The following is a 19205-nucleotide window of genomic DNA, read 5'->3' as shown; positions in this document are numbered from 1 at the left end:
TTATTCAGCATAATTTTTACTTTAACTTTTAAGTCACGGGCGAGTAGGGAGGTGTTTCTTCTCGTAATTGAGAAAGTCCATTAAATAGAACAACAGGATGTCTAACAGGGTGTCCTAATTAAAATTACCCTGTAATTTGAACAAAACATTCATTTGTATGTAGCTAAGGTTGACCTAAAACCCATCTAAATCAGGAAAAATTATTATACAATTTTTTTTCTGCTGAAAATGAAACTTAGCATTCTGCCAACAAACAGCATGATTCTGTTATTAGAGAGTATTCAAGAGTAAGGATTTTCTCTTTGCTGTTAAAAAGATAATGTTTTGAGAAAATTTACAATAGATTTCTCTCCTACCTCCACCCTTTGATTGTATTCATTCATGGTTGCATTTCTGTGGTATTTTGAAAGCGGAGACAGTTTTGTTCTGTGCGTACTGTAAGCCCATCTGAAGCCTTTGGTCATGGCTAGGGTACTGGTGAACTAATAAGCGACTGAGATAGCAGCTGCTTAGCAGGACTGATTGGCTCGGGCTTGACTTTGCTATCTGCAACTACACAGTTTCTGACTGGCTTGGAGTGCAAGCCGGGTAATTTTGTTATGTTGGGGAGTGTGGGCCTGCATACATAATCTAGGCTGTATACACAACTGGATAGATTTTACTTTTGTGTGTAAAAATGACCTACTGGTGCTCTAGCTGTCACGGTTTAAAATGCTGCTGAGGCAAATTGTATTTAATATAATTTATCAAATCAAAGTGAATGTTTGACAGAATTTACTCGCTTCAGAAATATTGTTTGTATTTAAAAAGGAATTCTCGGCGTCTTTAACTTCACAAAACTGCAAAAGCTGCAACTTATAGATGCTGCTTTCCAGACACAAGGTGGTGGAATTTTATTTGTTTCTGCCCACTTTCTGGGCAGGTTGGGAAGGGGGAGGATTTTCAAAAGCACTTGAAGCTGGTCTGAACGTGCTCCTGGTGGGTTCAACTTGAATTACCTCACCATGATTTGAGTGGGAAGAGAATCACACCCTTGTTCCTTTGGAGAATCCCAGCCATGATGTCTAATACAAAATGTAATGAGACAGCTATGTACAAAAAGTGGAACTTCATAAATGCCAGAATTTAGTTATGTGCAAGAGGAGCAACTTTCCACTGAATTATTCTTCTGCTCACACCAACTTTGACATTTTTGTATCTCAGCGTCAATGGAGTTTATAACAACAAAAGAAAAGAAAGGGAAAAATCTGATGAACAATTTGCTTAACCTGCTTTTAGCTCCAAGAAGAATTGTTAAAGTGAAGTTAAAATTTCAGGCTGGTGTTGTGGTAATACACCTTTAAACCAACCAAGAGCACTTGAATAGAAAGTATTCAAATACTGGCATAGTTTAAAGTTCTTAGATTCTCCTCATTGTTTTAAAGACCATCAAAACTGATGTAGGTACCTGTTGTAACCCGGAAAGAGAAAAATTAATTTAATCAGACAATTGTGATGACGAGCCAATGATACTGTCATAATTAGATATTAATAACAGGTATTTGCCAGAGTATTTTATATGTGTGTGTGTATATATATATGTTGCAGTGTAGGTACATATGTATGCATGTTTTCCAATGGACGGGTATAGAGAAAAGTATTCAGTGACACCACAGTAAGAATATGTGCACGTGTGGGTTGTACTGATAATGGCTGTATGTGAAAGGCTGTTGAGGGAAAACAGGAGTCTCCTGTTGAGGAAACCAGCCAAGCCTATTGTATAGGGGTCATGTAACTTGAACATGTGTAGATTTGTGTAACAAGCTGTGCAGTTGCCCATGGTTGATAGAATAACTGTAGCCATCTTTAATGTTTATAGAAGACCGAAATGAAAACAAGTAGTTGTGCGGATGCCATTGCTTCAGAATCACATATGCTGGTGTGTAATGCTACATACGAAAGCATTATTTCATTACTGTTGAAGGAAAAAAGCCACTAATTCTTATGTCTGGTCTGGTATTCTGCCCTTGAGGCCTAGTTGTAACCTGGGTATAAAAATTCTGACTGCAATACTGAAAAGGCAGGTACTGGTTGTTGAGCTGATGAAAATGGATGAAGACCAGGTGTCCACACTGATTCTTTTAGTTCTCTCAGTTACTGTAATTTCCAAAGATGATGAACCATCTGTGGATGCTAACTGGCTGGTAAAGCTGTTCCTTAGTGACTTCTTCTCCTGAAGAAATAGTAGATAATGGTGTTGGGTGATTCCTTTCTGCCAAAGGATCTGTCTCGCAGGGTTTAAAATGTTCCAATTTTTGTTACCCCTAGAGCAGGCAAGCTAAAGGAAGAGATTTGGACTGCAGTGCCATCTGTATTCAGCTGAAATCCAGATACGCATCCCACAGCCTCCTGCACAATTGTTTGGGCAGAGTGACTTTAGAAATGCTGACGGTTAGAAAGCTTGGTTTCTAGTCAGGACAGAATTGCTGTTTGTGCTCTGGGAAAGTAGCAAAAGAGATGCTTGGTACCGTACTGCAGAGATGTAAAAGAAAATTCTTGCTCTTTATTTCCAGATGTATTTTCTGAAGTCCTTGAAAGATTTTTCAGGAGCTTCTGGATGTCCTGGTAACAGTGGTTCTTAATCATGCACTTTATCATTTGCCTTTGGCAAGAAAGCTCAATTCTTTCCTTTTGAATGTGGGACCTTGCCGTATTGCCTCAGGGAAGCATTACTGTAATGCATGTCACTTGAGGCTAATTCAACCTGCCACTTGGAAATTGCCCCTGGTGCAGGTTGTAGCAGTGCACCATTATCTCAAGCTATTTTTCATCAGAACCAGACTACATCTGTTCTGTATGATCTGCATAGCCTGCCAGTTTATTTTAGGTTAGCATGTGAGGTGGGGGATTTTTTACCTGTAAAGCCATGATTGGTTTGGCTTCCAGTTATGTGATAAGAGCCTTTCTTCCATGTCATACCAAAGCAGCCCCAGACATCTCAAGAGGTAGGTCCACAGCAGCTTAAACTGGTCAGTTGACGCTGCTCTGTTGCCATTCCTCCACTTGTATAGTTCTGCTGCCTCCTTAGCTCTAACCCCTAAGTTTCATGCCTGGACGTTGAGCTGCAGCTGGGGGTTGATGTGGCTAAAAACACATGGAAAAGAAATTTTCATTCAGCTGAAAGCTCCCTGAACCAGACATTTATCCAGTCCTGGCTCAAGGATGGATCTGGGGACGTGGGGCAAGGAGAGAAAAGAGATGAGGGAAGGGTGGGATTGTGTCAGCTTCAATTCAAATTACCTTACATTGTAGTGCAGCCGCATTCTTAAGCTTCTGGAAATAATAACCCAGTGGTTTCAGCAAGATACAGCTGCAAGCATAGGGTATGATAGTTAAAGGAACCATGGCTTTGGAGTTTACTTTCTCCACTATTTTCCAAAACCTGCATTTTGGTACACATCAGAACCTCTGAAGATCACACACCTCAACCTTTCTATCCTTGAAAAGGGAAAATGATATGAAGGCTTGATTAATTTCTTTCATGAGGTTTGATTGCTATATGTCATTAGAAGCAGATCAGGCGAGGGGGGAAAAAAAAAAAAGAAAACATTTTTGTAAGCAGTAGGGAATTTTCCCCTTTGAAAAAGAGCTAAAACTCCATTAAGATTTCAGCCAGCTTTAAATTAAAAATTGTGTCTGAAAATAATCTGTAATGTATTTTGAGTGCCAGCAAGGCACGTCAGGGCACTATCAACACAAGTTTCCTCTATGTACAGCCTGTGATGTGGATCCTATATCTTCAGTCACAGTGTTGTTATGCCACGCGTGCTGGTGTGAGAATGCCCATCAAATTAACGCTTGGCTTTCTGCTGATCATAAAAAGCCGGTGTACCACATACCATGTGGCTGACTGGGGCAAAGTGAATGGAGCAGATGACTGCTGGATCCTAAATACTACACCTGGCTTTGTACGCAAGCTAACTTGACCTAATACTTTTTACCATGGGTAGTCCCACTCCATTAGGTTGCAATAGGTTTGCTTATGCTCCAAAAAGTTTCACTTGTTACGTTTCTGCAGGACAGGCCCTTAATAACAAGCCTCCAGAGTGATTGGGTCTTCTTTCCGCTGTCCGTGCGCCACTGAATGTTGGTACTTTACTTCTTCTGCCCCCGCTGAGCACCAGTCCTTGAGTATGATGCTGGGAAGGGGAGAGTTCTGAAGTAAAGCTAGCAGCTCCGCTCTGTGGGCAGTAACAAACAGCAGACCGTTCCGTTTCACTGAGTTTCGAGCGTTTGAGGGGACATGGGGATGTGCAGCATGCAGCCTGAAATCATGCGCTTTTTTCCTGCAAGATTTTTATGTCAAGTCCACATGGATGAGATTTGTGGCTGTCGTCTGCAATTGGTACTCCCACTGCAAAGCCTTTGGAGAAAAACCCTTTGCTGGTGTATCATGCTTCTGGTAGGGTCTGTATTGGAGTTCCAGCCAACTGTTTCTAAAGGTTTTTGCTTCATGTAAGATCTTAAAGGTCCTTTTCTCTTCTTCTTTTAGGGAACTAGAGGGATTGACACATCCTTTACATCCTGCATTTACTCTGACCACAGTCCCTCCCTGTTCTCACAAGCGGAGCTCAGCCCTGCTTCCCTTCCTGTTGATTCCCAGTCAGCTACATGGTAAGTTTTCATTATCTCTAGACTTGTTGCCACAAGGTAAAATTCTGGCAGACTCTCTCTAAAATCCATTAGCACTGGGCATTGAGGGCAGAGTACTTCATGCCCATCAAAGATCGCTCGGTTGTATTCCAGGCTGACTGCAAGGAAAGGAAGATAGTATTGAATTAGCATTGGAGCTGAACTTCAGCATAGATTGTTATAGGAATAAAATATGAAGTAAAATATGTGACAGAATTAAATCCATCAGTTCTAATAAAGGAAACAGAAGAAAGCAAAGAAATATTGGACCCTTAAATCCCATTAACCAGGCCAGAGAGAGAATGTGTTAAAAGGGAGCTGCACTGTATCTTTTTTCATTGTTTGATGAAATAATCTTTTTCACCCTTTAAGTGGTGTGTTTAAAAATCCTGGTATTTCTGAAACAAAGAGAATACACAGCCACCGAGCTAGCTGGTTTTTATACCTTCCTTTTCTGAGTATTGTCCTTCAGTACAATACAGAGCCATTTCTTTGTTCTCACAAGCTAGCAGTTAAATTGTATGTAAATGTATGCAAATTAGATGCTGTCTAATAAAGAGAGTCATTAGATGGAAGAAATATTTAGTTTAGGGGGGGGAAAAAAGAAAGAAAAGAAAGCAGGTGTATTTTGCAATAGAAAAATGTAAGATTGCAAAAGCTCCTCAAACTTTGGGTGAGGGCTTTTTATAAAGCCATTAAAATATTTTCTAAAAGACTTGCGCTACTCTTGGTCCTTTTTTCTGCACATTTTTTATGTGTATATATATGTACAGTTCTGTGATCTTTTCTTATAGCACAGCCAGTCTGAGTTTTATATACATACTTGAACAGACATGTAAATATTGTATTCATAAATATTTGATTTCTTTAAATCATATAGCTATGAATTTACACATGTGTACCTTGTGTTAGGGTGTGTTTTTTGCTTACTGAGTATATACAGGTGGAATCCATGTGGTAAATTTTATTTTCATGGATTGATTTATTCATCGTACGCTCTGACTGGATACCTTCTCACTAAATCATCTTCCTCCATTTTATCAATCCCCTCCTCAACAGTTTTAAAGCTGCTTTTTTTTTTTTTATTGCATTTTATTTATTCAGTAAATCTCAGTGCCAGGTATGTTTCCATTCTTTCACTTCCATTTTCTACTAAGTAATCCCTTTTGAGGTATGGACCTGATTTAAGCCTGAAGCAGGCGTGACCTTTCTAAACACGATGAAGTCAGAGCTTTACTGTCAGGTGTCAGAGCACTAAGATGCTAGGAATGTGAAGCTTTGGGTCATCCAAAGGTGGAGATTCCACACCTGTGGATGAAGCACTCGGCATCCTTCTAGGCTCTGAAAGATTTAAAATTGATTAACCTTATCTTCTTGCCACTTCTAAGGAGATAAAATTTGAGACTTTAATCTCTCTACTTTAGAATCTGTAGTCCTGCTCTTTCAGCTCTTCTGTTTGGGTGGATTAGTATACATAGATGACATGGCTCAATTATTTTGAAGTCATTGCTGTATTTTGTTTCTGATGGTCAGTTATCGTGGTTCAGGCAGGCGAGCCGCTATCTGTATGTCGACTGGCATATTTTTTCTGTTGCAGTTTTGCAAGTCTGGAATTCTAAAGGCATATATGTATATGTGTATAAAATATATGTATATAAAAATAATGTTGTTTAAATATTTACATATAAAGCTAAGGGATTGGCTTCCTTCCCAGAATTACTGGAACTACCTTCCCCAGGAACATTTGGACTTGAAAAATCTCTACAGCAACACTTTTCTTCTGCAACTGAACAACTTGTGAAATGAGTGACTAGTTCTGCACCCTTTGCTGTTCGTATAGGTTCTTTAGCTTGGGGTGATGGAGAGGCCTCTGTGCATGGGTAATACATTTCCAGTTAATTATGGTAAGATTCTCTTTTATTGCTCTTTCCCCCCACATTTTCTCATTGGCTTATTTTACAAGAGAGCATTTACGAGAGGAACTCTAGCACAGTGGGAGTATTTTTGTCACTGTGCTAGGACAGGTCCATGCAACGTGCTGCATCTGGGCCACGTGCAGTCCAGAGGCAGCAATTCCCATCTGGAGAGCGGCAGGGCACACGGACTGATCCCTCGGAATGAACTGGCTCCCCGGTTGCCCAGTGTCCCGACCGTACTGGCTGAGCAGTCAGCAGAGAAGCCTTAATGTGTGTCTGCTACCCAGTGGGACGTGTAGGCAGGGTTGTTGTAGGGAGATGGTGGAGGGTTGGCAGTGAATATTTCAGGGGCTCGTAAAGGTATAACAGAAGATGTAAGGTGGGGATTAGCTCTGTGGGGAATGCAAGGAAAATCTGAGCTATAATGTGAGGATGCTAGACAGAGATAAGGTTAATAAAGTGAGGAGAAACACGGGGTATAGTGACTAAGAGGGATGAGTCCACATTAGTAAACAGAGAATGTTGGTGATTTGTGCACTCACTGGGGGCACCACTCTTCTAGGCTGGCTGGCATTGAGTGTCCTGGGAGAACTGAGTCACTAGTGATGTAGACATTTAACATTGATGTTTTCATGCAGTTTGCAATCTAGCTAGGTGTATCTACACAGGCTCTTCAGATTTTGGGAGGTGGTTGCTAGTCCTGAAACCCAAATTGGGAGTTTTACACTGGAGATGGGTGAGGCTGATGTTCAGAAAAAGTACTTTCTGTGTCTCACATTCTTGAACAGGATGCAAAACATACATATAAACAAGAATGACGCTCAAATGGGGGAAGAGTGATGCAGGCTTAGGGGCAGGAATCTGATTAATTCTGTGTTCCTCTCCAGACTTCCTGTGGTTTGGAGTAATTGTTCAGAGCAGGAGAGAATTCAGTGCCTATGTACTTTTGAGGATATGCGTCTTACTACCTTGCCCATCTTGACAATATCGGTAATACAGCTTTCCTACCCTTGAAGTACATTGCGAGGATATATGCATTAAAAGATGTGAGGCTTCTGTATCCTGTGCTAATGAATCCAAAAGCAGTACTGTAGACGGATGTGGGAATCGGACCAGTGGTCCATCTGGTCAAGCGTCGTCCTGTTAAACGTCTGCAGCAGAGGAAAGCACAAGAAATCCCAAGTTGTAATAGTGGAACAACCAATATTTTCACTAGTGATCTGGAAAGTAAATGAAAATTTTTAAAGTTGTATTTCTCAGGAGCTTGTGCATCTTTAAAAAAAATAGTTTTAAGAAATAAAATATGCCGCACTAAACTAATCCTAGAGCTAACGAACAGGCATTGGGACTAGCAGCTTTTGCTATTACCTACTGCTTATTATTGTTATTATTATTATTTCTTTTTAATTATGCAAAGTGCTAATCAGTTTGATTATGCACAGTGCTAATCAGGTTAATTATGCAAAGTGCTAATCAGTTATTCTCTAAGCACACGAGGAGAGCAGAGGTGCTGGCAGTGAATGGTGGTTCTAGATGGGGGTAGTCACGGCAGTCATTCCTTATTAAAAGAGGAGTAGGTGAGATGACAGGGGTTTTTGCTTCCATTAAAAAGTAAATTAAAAAAAAAAAGCAAGCCATGAGGGTGATAGTTCTGGTGGGGTAATGTCTTCTTTCACAGCAAGGCAGACTTTTTTTCCAAGCCAGCTCATGCTGTTGGATAATTTCTGTAGGAGTTTGAGTGCACTAATTTGGGCAAATATATTGCAGAGGAGTCTTGTAATGGGTGGGGTACAAGTTGCCCCCTCTTGATAAGTTGGGATGCATAACTAGAAAATCACAAATTAAGGGAGTTTGCTCAGTCTTAACGTAGAGTCATCTTTTAAGCACTGGTAAATAGGATACTGATAATGCAACATGAATGGCAGTTGATCATATGTTTGTATGGTGGAAGGTACTGCATGAGCATACAAAATGTGTTTCTTTCGGTATAATGCCTTTACAAGTTGTAAGAATGTAGGGTGCCTTATCAGTGGAACATACGTTAGGCTGTGTTTCCTCTTCCTCTTTAGCACTAAATTATAAACTAGAATTTTGTGTTCCTGTGAAACAGGATCTGTTTTCAGTAAGCTATGTTCTTCTGATAATTACCAAAGATTCAGTGTCTCTCTTACTGTGCTCAGTGTCTAACATCTAACCAGTATTCCTTATTTGATTATGTTTCAGTGTTGGTGTGGGATACATAAGCATTACTTTTTTCAGTTAGTAATGGAGATGACATTCCCAGAGCAGAGAGCTACTTGCTCGTAAAAGTCTTGGGTAAAGGATCTTAAGAGGTTTTTTAAGTCATTAAAACAAAAGACTGCTCCTGTATAAGGCCATCAGTACTAGAAGGTTACTGCACCAGCAATGCAAGAGAAATTTTCCTTGAGAAATTAATCACTGAAGGTGCTTGCTTACGGGGGAGTAGTGACAGTTTTCAAGTATATTTAAGGTAGGAAGTAAAGCAAAGCATCAGTAACTTAGGGCTTAAACCAGAGCCTGAAAATTAATAGTATTGCCTTCTTGGCTTTGTGTCTACTCCACAAGGCACTGACCATCAAAACAAGTTTACTACTAGATGTGTGGTCACAAATACTCATCTATTCTTATAAATTCATTCTGGTGTTAGAAAGCTAGACATACTAAAGGTCCACCATCAAGTCTAGTGCCCTAGATCTGGAGGAGGGGAGCATGTGATGCAAATATTTTAAGCGAGAGGGAGATACACCACTGTCCTGAGACTTCAAATGCTTTCCTGACTGATCAGAATCCTCTGAAGTTAACTCACAACTTCCCATAAACTGATGGTGAATCAGGTCACTGCTACCTCTAGGTGCTGCTCCAGAAGAACTTGATCTGTTTGCCTCAGACCTGAATTTGACTTGAAGTAGTCCATTCCGCAGCCAGACGGCTTCCATAGATTTACCATTTTGCTTTCATTTATTGTCAGTGGCTCCAGTGCCTGTTTACTCTTTCAGTGCACTCCACTCCTCCCTCATCGGCTCTTTGATGAGACGCAGTAGCAGAGTGTGTATGATCTACCAAAATGGGGAAAACTCCGACTTCTTCATGTGATCCCTTGGCATCACGTAGCCTTGCAGGAAGCAGATGCTTACTTAGATTGCTGTACCGACAGAAAAGTGGCAGTCACACACTTTCTGGATTATTTCTCTATCTTTTGGAGGCTGGGCATATTATATCAAAAGGGAATTAGTTTGGAAGTTATTGTGATGCTTTAGGTATATTCTTTGCTACCATCCACATGTTTTCAAAAGGGAGTTTAATCTGGAAAGAAAACCCCAAAGTTTTCGTGTTCCTATGAGTGTTTCTCCTGAGTATTTAAAAGCTGGTGTAGATAGAGTCAGGGGACCCTTGAAAGGCCAATAGCATAAACCACACACCATAGTATTTGCATGTTAGAAATGTAAATCTACCTGAGGCATAGTCATAACCTCTGTTGAATTTCACCATCTTGGATGGCTTGCCTTCTGATGAATTGGGAACCTGGAAAGTCAGAAAACTTGTATTTTGCTCCTGTTTCTACTGCTTTCTTTGTAACCCTGCTAAATTGCATTACCTGGCTCTGCTTTAGTTTTTCTTGACGGCAAAGTATGAATGATGATACGGACCTAACACGGGGTTGCAGTTTGAAAGGCAAAGGTATTGTTTGCAAAGTGCTTTGATATCTCTGGTTTAAAGGGGTTATGGAAATGCAATGTACTATGGGGAGTTATCTGTGTTATTAAGAAGCATCAACAAATCTTGTGATACTGTGTAAATGCGTGCCAGATAGCCCCAAAATAGTTTGTGTATTCCTAAAAAGTGAAATGTAGATGGAGAAAACTCAGTTGCCTTGACATGAGGCTAATGGCTTAGCAACAAATGAAGAAACCCCAATAAAGAAGTCTGTGCCTCCTGCGCTTTGAGAAGCGTGTCTCAAGTGAACAGAGAGTTCATTTGCTTGTATGGCAGAAAGTCATTGCTTCAAAACTCCTTCTGCACCTTCCTGAGGAGCTGGTCTTCAGAGGTGCCGGCTAACTGCTACTCAACTCTGTAGGAGCTGAGTCTGCTCATTGGCATTCACAGAACTGGGAGCTGGTGGGGAATTAATAACAAAAAGATTTTAAACGTTCAGCCTGACCTTTCAAAGTTACTGACCTGCATTCAGGTTACAAATACACAGCAATTTTCTCTTGAGCTGCAAAGACTTGAAATGTTAAATGAGTAACTCGATCAGACTAGCAGCCCTTCTCCTCTCTGTTTGCTCGTGCCCAGCTGCCATGACTGGAGTAAAGGAACAAGAAAACTATCTAAACACATCCATATCTTACTGTGACACAAGTACTTGGAAGAAGCCCCACTGACATAAACTAACACAAAGTGACACTTTGTTTAAGAAGTTGTTTTGAATGTCTTCTCCCATTGATCTTCTGCAAGGGAGATAAATAAACACTGTGTGTGGTGCAGCCAGGCTGAGTATTTTTGCTCCTGCGAGTGTTTATACATTCTCTGGTGGTTGTTTGTATTGCTGTTTGTTGACTGTAAATTCCAGACCTGTATGTTTGTAATGTATACATTTACAGGAGCGGTGCAGTTTTGGGAGTATGGTCAGGGTAGTGCTTTTTATGAACACAACCAGATGAATAGTGGGTGGGTTTTTTTTCCTCCTTCCAGAGGAGTGAATTAGTCTTTGTGTGCCCAGTGAAAGAGAGAGCTGCGATGGCAGGAGTTTTAGTTAAGCAGGACCTCCTGTGCTCACAGTCACGCAGGTAGGTGCGCGAGGAAAGCCACGCAGAACTCGTCTGGTAGGAATCCAGTTAGTTTAGCCTTTCATCTAATTAAGAAACGGGTCCCTTGGGCTCTCGGTTTGTTCGGTGATGATGAGGGTGATGCATGTTTTCTTTCCGGAGGAGGTGACTGAAGTTGTTACAGATGACAAAATTCCTGGTGGCAGAGACCCCTCCTGCCCCTCCGTTCCTGTTTCACGGTTCTCTCCCTTGTCTTTGAACAGAATCTTCCCTTTTTCACTTACTGTTGTTGTCAGCATCTCAATCCCTAGGACAGTGGGAGTGTGTAGAAGATTTTTGGGAACTGATGCAGGCACTTCTTCGTCCACCGAACTGAATGGGCATAGCTTCCTGAACATAATGTTTGTGTAGGAGGAGTTCAGTTTAATCGGTCACCATTTCTCCCATTAGGTGGAATTTTCCTCAAACCTGTGCTTCTGTCATGTTTGTGCAAGTTAAAATTATGTGTTTGTGATGTTCTGAATTGTTTAAAGCCTGCCTAGTGTTTTCCTTTTTGCTCTCTCATGCACATTATCTACATTTATTAGATGGAGGTTTTGCTGTCTTGCAGTTACCGTTACAACAACCTCTCTCATTTGCTTTTAAGTTTTACTGAGTTTTAACCATTTGTGGTTAGTTTTATTAGCTTTAAACATAATTTTTGCGGACAGCTGCTTCTGCTATGGGTGTGCTGTTTACAAATATGATGCTTGAGGAAAATACTTGGGTTTGCCCATGCTAAAATATTCTGATAACATCTTCTGAGGGTTCTTGTGCCTTCATGGTTTGGAATGATGCTTTGTAAAAAAAAAAAAAATCAACTGAATGACCTTTGTGACAGGGAGGTATTTTTTCCTTTTCTTCTTGACACTTGTGCATCTCACCACCCTGACAATAGCTGGTCCATGAAAATAAGGAGGACCTACTACCATTATCGGCTTCTTAATTAACTCAAGAGGCAGAGGTCTGTCTGGTGGGCCTGAAGGTTGCCATACTGTTGATGACCACAAAGCACTGATATGTTGGTGTGTAGCAGATTCTCGTTTTCACTTGGCTATTTGAAAATCCAGGGAATTAAATACATTTTAAAAAGGTGAAAGAATATTTCACTTATCTAAAGTCAAATCTGTGAATACTAGAATTAAAGTTGACAGAGCAGCCTTAATTTAACTTCCCTGTGCCTTTCCACTTTTTAATTATGTGATCATATGCTGTTTTCTGTGGGAACCAGTCTTCTCATAGTACACCTAATATGGACCTGGTCTGAGGTTGAAAAGAGGTTCTTTAGTAAGAGGCTGTTTTCTTTAAGACCAATTGCCTCACTTACTGCAAACACTGGGAAATGTTTAATATATGAGGCAGGAGATAGCAGAAAAAGAAAGGGTGCTCTTATTCTCAAGATTACGGTGAGAGCAGGCATGTGCTTAAAGCAAAAAAATGTGCTTGAATTGAGTTGCTTGTAAAATCAGACATTTTTAGATGGGTTACAAAGCAAGCTAGTATTTCTGTTTTCTCTTACCAGTTCACTTATTCCTTTTAACCCTTTGCTATTTCTACCTTTTAAAACATTCTATTTATTTTCCTTTAAAGAAAAAAAAAAAGTCAATACCAGTAGTAACAGCCTACCCTCGTCTTGCCTTCTTTCTCATCACTTTGCTGGTATACGAAAGACATTCTCCCCCCCCCCCCCTTTTTTTTTTCCCCCTCCTCCCCATAAAATAGCAATTTCCAGGATTTTGACTTTCAGTTGGTAGGAAGTGCACTATGTTCCACATTATTCACTGACAAAAGTGCACACAACTCTTCCTGACACTTTTGACAGTTTAGTTGGAGATGCTGCTCTAAGTAGAATGTGTCTGTCTGTAGCCAGGTCCGTTTTCTAAGCACTGGGAATTCAGCTGTTTTCTTGTGAATTCTTCTTTTCATATTTTATTACTATGAAGAGAACACAAAGAGTTCTTGTTTCTTTCTTCCTCTCTCTCTTTTTTTTTTTTTCCCCCTCCAGTTGACACAATCAGTATTATTTGAAGGAAAAAATTACACACAGAATGGGAAATAGGGTGGGAAAATGTAATAGGATCTGCAAATCTTTTCTGTCTTGTCTGGGTAAATGAGAGCTGATGAGAGATGCAGCACAATGAGGGCTAGGGAATGCTAGCTGAACTGGTATATAAAGATTGTTTCATTTTGCTTCATTTCATTTTACTGTATTGAATTTGAAAGGGAAAATTGCAGCGGACATGAAAGTTTGCTGTGGAACCACCTTGGGTTGCTGTACCCTTGACGTGAACCTGGGCAAACATGAAAAGGAACGTTAAATAAAGTGGTGTATGAATTGTGTAGGTGTGCTTCTGGAGCTACTTTTTGAAGAGTGTCCTTTCACAAAGAGTGGCCCTGCCTCTAGGGTTATTCTGCTGCTTCTGTTTTTAATCTCTTTTATTGTCCACTTAGGTTACCAATTTGGGAAAGGTGTCACTGTGGGTTTTTTTGTGGTGGGGGTTTTTGGTTTGGGTTTGTGGTTTTTTTGTTTTGGGTTGGGTTTTTTTTTGAGCCAAAACCGTACTGATTTTCTAGCATACGTTTTGCAAGATTATGTGGCAACATCATTTTTGCATGCAGACTTTCAAGAAGACTGGAAGGACATTATTTCTTCCCCCATTTATGCCCACCCTAAAGGTTCATCTCACCTTTTCAAATGGGTATAACACAGGCTAGGACAGAACTTAGGTGAACTTATTTCTAGGTAGCATACTACTACAGCAATGCACTCATTAGTAGACAATTTCACCTTGTGTGTTACAAGCTGTAGTGCTTTTATCTAACCAGTGACTGCACAGCACTTGCTGGAAGGAGGATCTGTAGTTAAAATCAGGTGTGAGTCAGCTTAATCTGAAAAGTTGTTTTTTTGCAAATTATTGTGCTACTTTAGGCATGGATAATTCCCTCAAAATGGGCAAGGTAGGATTCCCCCCGCCCCCGCAAGTCTAAGTCAGTCGTGGAGGTCTGAAATAATGCAGCATGAACAGCAAACATTCCTGCATAAAGTCTCTGACAACACAGATTATAAGATTTGAGACTCCTGTAGGAGCCACTACTCTTGGGAGATATATTTGATGATAAAACATATAAAGATTAAACTTTTTTCTAATCTAAATAAACAAATCGTAACGTTCAGAAGTAAGATTCAACATTCTGTCTTCAGAGTCCGGGTGGCGTGATCCCAAGGCAGGTTCATGTCATGAGCAGATTTAAGGCTCTTCCCTTGGAAAAGTTTTTTAACTTCTGGATTTTTGAGACAGGCATGTTTGGCAAGAAGTTTGCTTTGTACACTCATTCCCTTACCAAAGTCCCTGAGGCTGAAGAGGCTGGGGTAGTGTTGGTGGGCATGGGAAGAGAAATGAAAGGGGATGGTTTTACTTTTCTCCAAGCAAAAAGGATGGGATGGTTTAATGGCATTGTGTAATACAGCTCTTCTGCCACTCTGAGGGCAAGGGAGAGATTGGGTAATTTTTTAATTAACAACCCCACGCCCCACCCCAAGCCATTACTAGAGAACACCTCTCCCTCTCAATCGAGACCTGGCAAGTGCAAGGGTATCCACGGGGAAGTGAGTGTCTCTGGATGTGACTCATTCCAAGGAGCATCTCTTGAGCTCAGTATCTGAAAACTGAGTGTCGATAAGTGCCATGGATTCATGTTGCTAGTTTAAGCACAGTCTGTTTTTTCCCTGGCTGTGGTTATGGAGGTGGAAGGGTTTCTTACTTTTTTTTCTCCAGGTAGACTCCATAGGCTCAGACAGGTAGATCTCAGATAACAGAAGGAAAGTGAAGAAAAGCGATGAAAGCAAAAGTTCTTCCCCCTCTAGGAGTGGGTAGTGCACAGAAGAGGGAGGCAATGTTCCCAATATGATGAGTAGATATAATGGCTATGCAGCATTAAGAACAGATCTGAGAATTTAAAAGCTGGTTGAAATCCGGAATGGGTTGGGGTTTTTTGGGGTGGGGTAGGGAGGAATGCTGTACGGCAACCAATCTTTTCTGCGCATTATTTTAGTCTCAGTCTTTATGCTGTGCAGTCTGAATAGCTATCCTCTCTCATATACAATAATAATTCAAGGAATATTCTTTTTAGCAGAATAAACAAATTTTTGCTGCTTGACATGTGAAATGCTTGTACTAGTAAATTCCACAGACAGCTTCTTCCCCCCAATATTGTTTTGTCTGATTATACAACCTTGAAAGTTTAAAATTGACTGGTTTACTGTAAGAAGCATTAAGTAAATGCAATCTCTCTATTTTTAATAACAGTAGCTCAAATTTCATGTGAGATCACACTAGTCCTCCAGTGTAATTAAGTTTATGGTTTTCTTATGCACTTCAAATGCCTGTGATGTGCAGTTAATAGTATTTTTCAGACAAGTATTAGGACACCTCGGCAGTGATGTGGGCTGGTGTCTATCAGCAGTGCAGACACCACAAAGTAATGGAAATTGCAAGACACTCTGCTATAATTTGTCTAAAAATATGCATGACAGCAAAGCTTTTTTACCTGAGTTTAGAAAGTGATAAGGCTCTGAATCAGAGTGAAGTTTCATAAATGAATCGGGCATGAAACAAGATTTTCAAGTTTGGCTCTAAGTCCAGTGTGTATTGAGAGTGAAGTATGGCTGAATAGTGGAGTTCTTCTGCATCTTGGATTTTGTGTAATGACTGTACCCCGAGTCTGGTTTCCACTGCATAAATTTTAGCTGTAAGCTGATGTAAGACTGCATAGGGAGTTCTGGAGGAAAGCTTTGGACAAACTTTTCATCTGTGTACATACACACACACACATGTTATTTTGTTTGTTTGAAGGAATTGTGATTTTTCAATACAAGAACATTCTTCTTTTATTTCTAAGGAAATAAAATTATACTGAAGATGCCTAAGAATTCCAGTGAAATTGCCTGAAATTATTGAAGCAAAATGTTTAATTTAATTTAAACTGGTGCAGATTTTTTGTTTATTTCAAAAAAGTTTTGATTTTCAAATGTTTTGAAGATGAAGGCCAAAACTTTGAATTCATGAGGAGGAAGAATGTTTCTGACTTGGCTCCATCCATCACGCTTGTTGGAACATTGCAAGTTACAATTATACTAGGTTTGGATGTAGAGCTGGATCTGTGTTTGCAGTGTGTGTCACAGCTCTGTAAATCAGAACAAGATCTGATTATTCCGGTATCTTGGGATGTCTGGGCCTGAGTGCAGCATCAAGGTTTTGGGAGTGTTGAGATTCAGCTTGGTTGTGTATAGAAGTGTTGGAATTGAGCCCCGATCCCTTTCTGAAACAATCCCCTCTGATACGATAGGACTATCAGAAGTATCGGCAGTAATGGTAAAGTTCTTACATGTCAAAAAACCTGTCCTCCTCTAGAAGGCTGAAGTACAGCTTGCTTTATGTAAGTATTTAGGGACATGGCAAAGACCAATGGGTAATATGTGGGGCAGCTTCTCCATGACCGTCTTTTCAGCTCACGAGCTAACTCCTGTGCAATGCTGAGCTGTGTTGTGGGGATGGCAGATCTGGAAACTCTCTGGCAGTTAGCCGTAAACTAGCCCTTCCCTTCCCTTTTTTGAAACAGCACATGCAAATGCTAACCACCTGTTTATTTTGTTCATGCAAATTTTTGCCCATGCAAATTTAGGCTACAGGTTTCCTTTGTTACACATAAAGAGGTTGGAATGCCCTTTCGGGTGGGAAATAACAACAGGGATAGTTTAGCAGCACCATCTTTTTTTCTGTTTTCTCCTTAATCAAACGAGCATCACACAGACTTCGGCGAGACTGCTGCATCAGTGAGGACTACAGGATTTGGCCCTACAGGTATTAACTCGTGTCAGTCCTGGGGGGGAGCTTTCTTTGCCTGCTAGCTGCCTTTTTGGGGGACCGATGGGCGCAGGAAGCGGAGCAGTTGGGACGGGCTCTGGGAGAACCTGCCGTGGCTTCAACTGTCCATCGCTGGCTGGGAATCGCTAGTTGACATTTGAGAGAACATGCTTTGTATGAGAAAGTGATGAGCGAATGGAAATTGAAACAAAAGGGTTGAAAATAGAGCTGTAATCAATCTTGCCCCGTATCTCAATAAACCAGGGACATTTTTTCATAGTGAATTTGGGGCAGATATCGCAGCAAGTGCCACGATAGCGGGGTCTTCCCCCCCACTCCCTCCTCCCCTTCCATTAAATCTACATTTGGAAGGTGGATGGTGCTGACTCATAAATTAAATTGGAGTAATACATACAGTGTATATATATTTCTGTCACTTTGTCTCAAATTAAACACGAACCTTCTCCCCTGACAAGATGATAGAAAAGTTAATTGCTCGCCCTGGCTTTAAATTGGAATTTGAATTTGCAAAATGCTAAAGGTTTATGAGATCTAAATCATGAGGAGCTTAAATTACATTCCTGTGATAAAATATTAATAAATCAATTAAAACATAAGCCGAGTATAATATTACTTTTTTTGTAGGAACCTTGAACACAATAATTCATTAGAGTGTGCAGTAACAATTATTGTATCTTTTTTAATTTTCTTTTTTATTAGGTTTTTTTTTTAAACTGGGGAAAAGGCAACATCAGATGGGAACACACCACACAATGGTGGAATATTATCCCGGTACCAAATCCAGTCATCTCCTAGTAACGATGCACATACATACAAAAGCATCTGAGCACCCTGAACTCCACACATCGCATCGTGGCTCCAGTATAACAAGGTGCATTCCCTGAATGCTGGGGGCAGTTTCTCCCATTTCCACCATGGGAAGGAAGGGTGGTAGCACAGGAAGAAGGGAAGAAATCTTACTGCTCCTGTTTGGTTTTTTGTTCCTTTCCAGCCTCTTCCCATGCCATTTTATTCTTTTCTTGTTCTCCTTCTATTCTCCTTTCCCTTTCTGGGTATAAGATTGGTATGATTTCAGTGTCAAAACCATCAAGAAGTCACAGACCTTTCTGTAAAACTGGCCAGAGTTTTGCGTTGGGGAAACCTAGGCTAGAACTGGATTTGGTTACTAGATTTTTCAGTTACGTTGTGAACAGCTCTCACGGCTCTAATCTTTACATAACCCATTTCTGTGTACTATATAAAGAGCACTTCAGGCACAGTATGAAACTTAGTTATTATTTGAGGAAGGAGGTGTTATGCTAGCTCAGCATGCATTTCTTATATGCAAATATTAATACACAAGGAATGCAATTATTACGTAGATCTGCACACGTCTAGTGCCTGCGAAGGTGCGGATTCCTTCGTCAAGTGCATTTTACCTTCTGCAAAATGTCTGGACTGCATGTCTGATACAGCTATGCTTGGTAAAGGGTCTAATTGCTATTATTACATTATTTGTGTTGAATTCTCGAAACGTTGTTTGGTACAATTACACGTTGGTGCCAAATTGGCAGCTCTGGGGACTGAAGTCTGCTGTATATATCCATACCATAGGCACCGTGGCTGCTCTGCCCGCCCTCGCCTGCGCCCCGGAGTCGTGCACATCCATCGCTCCTGCACACGTCGAAGGATTTACCGCATACTCTCTTATTTTTGCTACTCGCAGGACCCCGGCTCGTCGCGCCCTCTCCTCCTGCGGGTCATCTGTGCTGCAGCCGAGGGATTTTTTTGACTAAACCAGGGAATTTAAATAGGAGCCCAAGTGGGGACGAGCGGCGGGTAGAGAGGGCTGTGTGCGGTAGGAGGGAGGGAAGGGGTGCGCAGCTGCGGCCCCCCCCCCCCCCCCCCCCGCAACCCCGGCCCCCCCC

The 19205-nt window shown here is 40.9% G+C and overlaps 1 long non-coding RNA gene across 1 annotated transcript in view; it reads left to right on the top strand.

The window, feature by feature from the left end:
• The window catches only part of LOC104831687, a 143300-nt gene that overhangs the window by 93369 nt on the left and 30726 nt on the right, over positions 1 to 19205 (top strand). The window contains exon 3 of the long non-coding RNA XR_774319.1: positions 4532 to 4653. This is a non-coding gene — a long non-coding RNA (uncharacterized LOC104831687). The remainder of the gene's footprint in view (positions 1 to 4531; positions 4654 to 19205) is intronic.

The sequence above is a fragment of the Haliaeetus leucocephalus genome, unplaced genomic scaffold, assembly GCF_000737465.1.
Source record: "Haliaeetus leucocephalus isolate CR32 unplaced genomic scaffold, Haliaeetus_leucocephalus-4.0 Scaffold228, whole genome shotgun sequence".
NCBI classification, from domain to species: Eukaryota; Metazoa; Chordata; class Aves; order Accipitriformes; family Accipitridae; genus Haliaeetus; species Haliaeetus leucocephalus.
This window is presented reverse-complemented; position numbering and strand designations above follow the sequence as displayed.